At 31.5% G+C, this 6,000-nt stretch overlaps 1 protein-coding gene across 1 annotated transcript in view; it reads left to right on the top strand.

The window, feature by feature from the left end:
• The window catches only part of LOC117175572 (serine/threonine-protein kinase ULK3), an 81,685-nt gene that overhangs the window by 1,000 nt on the left and 74,685 nt on the right, over positions 1-6,000 (top strand). The gene's annotated exons all lie outside the window — the stretch shown is intronic.

Below are 6,000 nucleotides of genomic sequence, written 5' to 3'. Positions count from 1 at the left end.
AGGGTGAAGGGAGGAGGGGGGGGGGCGTAGTGGGAATAGGGTGCGAAAGTATGGTTGGGGGAGGTTTGAACGACTTATTAAAGTGGCAATAGACTACGAAACTTTTTTTTGCAGGCGCGTGGCGCCTACGTCGACTAATTTTGTTTTGTTTATATTCATGTCAAATAAATAATTACAAAAATAGAAAAACAAAGTCTAATGTAATTTGATAGAATTAACCTTGGAATTAACTTTTATAAACTAAAATTTAGTGAATATATGTTACTCAAAATTCTAACGACAAGAAAAAATGTTAGCTACTACTTTTCTTGTTTAGGCGGCAGTATTGGTAACAAATGAATGAATTTTTGTTCAGTCTCTATTTTTATTTCATTTGCGGGGCACGTTAGCAGCATAGCGTGCGAGGATCGCAGTGAATGTAGGGTGCGAGGCGCATGCGTGGGACGTTATGATAGGCGCATTTTTAAATAATGATAATGCAAATTATCAATGTTCGAAGACTACAGTATAATTAATTAATTTTTAATTTAAAAAGATTTTTCTCAAGTTTTTTTTCATGCACATTTTTATGACTCTTATAAAATTTGAAAGAAATAACCTATAACAACTATGATAAATTTTAAAAAAAGATCTATTTTATCATAAATAATTTCACGCAAACTAAACATGAAAAAGATCACTTTTCGGCTCGTTAGAGACAAAAATAATTTTTAAAAAAGGGAGAAAATGGGAAAAAGTCAACTAAAACCAACCTTTTACTTTTTCCTCTCTCTATCCGTTTCATACTACTAGGAAACCAACATGTTTCGAGCCCAATTTATACCTCAACAGGGATTATTTATAGGGAAACACTACTGGTATGCAAAATTAATATACCTGAAATTAAAGTTTTCAAAGTGTCTTTTTAATAATAATTAAAATAATATTTTAAACTATGTTTGCATCCTTTAAATAGTGATTGAAATAATTGTTATAATTTTTTATTTTGTGATTCTCAAGTATGCGAACAACTAAAAAAATACGTAAATATTGGATTTCATTAAAAGGAAAAAAAGACAGGAAATCAACCATTTTCTAAAAAATAAAAAAGAATCATTTTTAAGAAACTTCCTTGGAATTGATAGGTCTCGTTGAAAATAATTGATTTTACTGCAATAGAGAGAAATTGAGGTAATAGGATTGATCTGATTAGAGGACATGTGAAAAATATCAAAGAATTCTACTTAATTAGTAAAAAATTAAGATTAAAATTCTGTATGATGAGAGAAATCAGAAAAAGAGAGAATTTATGGAGATGTTATTTATAAAGAGAGAAAGTAACGAAGCTATTAATTTAAAAATGGACCTCTTGAGATACAATTAAGTATAGAATAGTGTTATTGATTGGTTGAAGTAACTTTCTTTTACTTGAAAGTGAAAAGAATTCTTTTATAAAAATGATTTTCTCGCTAATAATATTGATTATATTAGAAGTAATCAACTTTTAATTAATATCAAGCGAAATATTTTCTTTTCAGGTATATTAATTTTTCATACCTTTAGTTTTTTCCCTATAAATAACCCCTTCTGAATAGTTCTAAATTATCCTCGAAACATGTTGGTTCCCTAGTAGCATAAAAAGGATGGAGAGAGGAAAAAGGGACACTTTGGTAAACTCATGATTGTTTCAAATGTGCAGAGTTTGCTTATGATTTTTGAAAGTGTTCTTTTAAATCATTCCAAATAATTTTACCTCAATTTCTTGAAAGAAGTCTTTTTATTTATATTTTTATAAGAAAGATGCGTTCAATATTAGCAATTTTAGAAATGCATTACATTTTTTGTATTATTTCTTTTCCTTTTTGAAAAATGTATTAATCTAAATAGATTAGTTCTGAATCACCCACAAAAAAATGAAAAGATTAATGAAATTGTGTGTCTCTTAAAATTTCTTTTTCAGCAACAAATATTTTATTCAATAAACAAATATAAAATTCGCCATTTTTTATACGAAAATTGAATTTTTTTACAATCCCATGAACAAGAATAGTGAAGTCATTGTTTTCCCTCAAAGACAATATTTTTCTCCAAACTTATTTCCTACAATTTGTCTGGTTAAATGAAGTAAATATCTAAATATTTGTATGTAATTATTCGAGATCTTTAATTATATGATGAATAGTTTATTTTAAGAAAAAATATTTCTGAAACAAATTTAGGAACTTGAAATTGGCGCCTGCCACTGCACGGTAGTGACGCGGAAGATGATTATATTCTGTTCCTGCTTCCCTAAAAATTCTCTAACAGTTTTCTACTTATTTCATAATTTTGTATCGCAATGCAAAAATATGTGACGAGTTTCTAAAAGTAAATGTGTAGTGTACATATGTGTTTATGGTTTACAGGACCATCCATATTACACTATAAATTTACTCATGCTAAATTTAATTTATTTATGATTAAACAAGTCTTAATAATACATAAATCTGATCTGTAGTATAATTAAAGAAATAAATATAATTTAAATTCCTAATTCACTGGCATTTTACCCGCACGAATGCGACACCTGACCCGCATATGAGGACGCACCGACGCTATCCTCTGCGAGCACGCCGTGCGTCAAAATTCGTACGCGTGCGACGGATGTGCATCGCGCTGTGTACATATTATTTTATCTGGACCAGCGCTGAACCAATAATCTGAACTGTTTTCGCTTTTTTCGTATGAGATTCAGAGGTACTTATTCTATTTAAAATATTATTAAGGCCATGTGATGAGTATAACAGCTGATCAAGTCAGCTCTAAGATCAATATTTTTTCACCCACATTGAAAAATAAAAGTTGAAATAACGCGGAAATTTTTTTCGGGAAATGTTAATAAATATTAAAGTATCGTTTGTGGTCTTGCAAAGAGTTGGAGGAAGAAAAAAGTTTATTTATGCAAATAATGATTTTTGACGGATAAATTTAGGTTTTACAGCAGAAGTTTGACTTTTAGCTTTCTCTGACGGTAATCATAAAATCTGCTTTACCTACAGACCCCTAGAAGTTCGAAGTTGTCTACTCGCTGCTTTGACACAGCTGATACCAGACTGATACGTATGTCAGACCAAACATGTTTATGTGCATTTCAAGTGCAAACATTAGTTTTTGAATTATTTGTGCATAATGTTCGTGAGCGATTTTTGTTGTTTTGCCCTACTTTGGTCAATATAAACCTCATCACTAGCCCATTCGCAACATTGCAAATTGCTTGCAGGGTTTGACGACAGCACGGTCGGTATATCCAGAATAGTTATAAAAAAAAACTTTTTTCACTATTCTAATTATTTAGGACCAGAGACAGATTCTTGCATGCCTTCTATTTATCGTGCCAAACTTTTAACGCGATATCTCATTCCGTGTGGACGTAAGCTGGGAAAGAAAACTTCCACTGGTATTTTCTTCAAAAAAATTTTTTTCTCAAAATTTCCACCGGAACAAAGCAGAGACATGGACTTGATTACCTCCTCTCTCATTTCCCAAACTTTCAAAGCGATACCTTATTTCGTTTAGACGTAAGTTGGGAAAGAAAAATTGAAGACCAGGTTTGGTCACGTGACCCTCTCGTCACATGGCCTTAATCTATTTTAAAATGTTTTCCGAAATAAAGTGTTTCAATCACATATTCTTTCACTGATGTTAAGAGTTTGTCATTGATTATTGATAAAGGCAATTGTAAATCCTATAACAAACCTATTCACATAAGTCACCTAATTATTCTGAACGTATAAGCTAATTTTTGTATACATTTTATCGTGAAGGTAACTAGAAAATGCAAAAAGGTGCGGTGGAACCAATTTTAAATGAAAGTTTGTTTGCAAATGAGATTTTTTAAATTAAATTTCTCTGGGATCTAAAGCAATCGATCGAACCCTTTGACAAAAAATGGATTTTTGCGAAAGTAATGATTAAAGAGAAAAGTTACCTAAAATATTATTGCCCCATTTTTAAAATCTATTATTTTTAGTATATTTAAAATTTTTTAATCTCGGACGTTAAAATTAAAATGATTGTTTGACAGTCAGTCACTTATAAAATTGAACTGGTCAGTATTGGGCCTTGCAATTCATATTATCCTTATTGTATCCAGTTTTGTATTCATAACTTCATTACATTTATAAAATTCTCTTAAGATATTATAAAAATAATATCGTCTATTCATTCAATATTAAATCAAAAATTTAATAATTTAATAGTTAATAAAAAATTGAGTAAGAAATTATAAATATAATAGTTTGAAATGCCATAATATATTAAACACTAATAAATTTAGACCTAATTTCTAATTTAACCCCATTTGAGGAATTTATTGAACTGAATCACAGATCGATACTAAAATGTAATTATATGAATTATTAGGCTCAATATTGATACTTTCGACTTTATAAGCGACTAATTGACAAATAATCTCAATTTGATCTAAAATTATAATTATACTTGTTTACTTATCTAAAATTTAATATGCTAAGAAAGAAATTTAAAAATACGTTTGTGTTATTGTTTGTCAATTTTTCGGTTAAAAATTCATTAAACTGAAACATCAATTTCTTTCAAAAAGGGCCTTATCAAATTCTTTAAAATATAGTCTTAATCTCTTAGAAATAATCTCTTAGAAAATTTTATTTAATAAAGGAAGGCTCGGTATATTATCTAAGCAACAAAAAGGACCCCGCACTAAATGTATGGGAATATGGCTTTCGGTGGATTTAGCTGAAACTTTGTAATTTTTAAGGTTATAAGTGCCGGATGAAATATCCATAAAAAAATGGAAAAAAATGGACAGTTTTAGCGCTATGCGGCGCTAAGCGCTTAAGATCAGTGAATAAAACGAATTACAACAGATTTTGTTACATAAACGATGTCAACATAGAAATCACGATTCAGATCGTGGTCTGTCATATTTTCGCCTACACCGTTGACTCCTATAGCGCGCTTTTCAAAACCATCAAACGCTAAGCGCCCAAGATTTGAACTTGACTAAGTAATTACTTTTCTAAAGACAGAAATGGTATCCAAAGTAACATTAGTAACTAGTGCGCACATCGATAATAACAGTGTACCCTTCGACAGAGGGCCGAACGCTAAGCGCCCATGATCAGCGAATAGAACCAATCCTAGTAGCTTTGCCGACACAAGCGATGTCTGTATATGAAACATGCATCAAGAAGTGGTCAGTAACATGTTTAGCCAAACCAATGATAATATGAGTCAACACCATTGACTCATATAGCGCGCTTGTTAGAACGGGCAAACGCTAAGCGCAGAAGATTTGAACTTGTCTAAGAAATCACTTTTTCAAAGGCCTTTCACAATAGAAATGACAGAAAAACATACCGACTTCGATGGAAATAATGAGTGAATGCTGCATGATAAACGACTGTCACTTTTTAAAGCAAAAAGCGAACATATTGCAAGCGTTTTATTGTTCCTGGGTTATGCACGTCACTAGCAACACGTAAAGTATCCTCAAACTTCCTTGCTACAAAGGATTCTAGACGCTGCTAATAGAGGTGTACAAGCAAGCCCGAATCAAGAGCCAGAAATAGTTTAATATTTCGCAAAAGCTACTGGGATTGGTTCTATTCGCTGATCAAGGGTGCTTAGCGTTCGGCCCTCTTGCGAAGGGTACACTGTTATTATCGGAATGTGCGCACTAGTTACTAATGTTACTTTGGGTACCATTTCTGCCTTTAAAGAAGTGATTAATTAGTCAAGTTAAAATCTTGGGCACTTAGCATTTGATCGTTTTGAGAAGCGCGCTATATGAGTCAACGGTGTAGGCGAAAATATGACAGACCACGATCTGAACCGTGATTTCTATGTTGATATCGCTTTTGTAACAAAATCTGTTGTAATTCGTTTTAATCACTGATCTGGAGCGCTTAGCGCCACATACCGCTAAAACTGTCCATTTTTTGATTTTTTTTACGGATATTTCATCCGGCACTTATAACCTTAAAAATTACAAAGTTTCAGCTA

Source organism: Belonocnema kinseyi, chromosome 1 (assembly GCF_010883055.1).
Source record: "Belonocnema kinseyi isolate 2016_QV_RU_SX_M_011 chromosome 1, B_treatae_v1, whole genome shotgun sequence".
NCBI classification, from domain to species: Eukaryota; Metazoa; Arthropoda; class Insecta; order Hymenoptera; family Cynipidae; genus Belonocnema; species Belonocnema kinseyi.
This window is presented reverse-complemented; position numbering and strand designations above follow the sequence as displayed.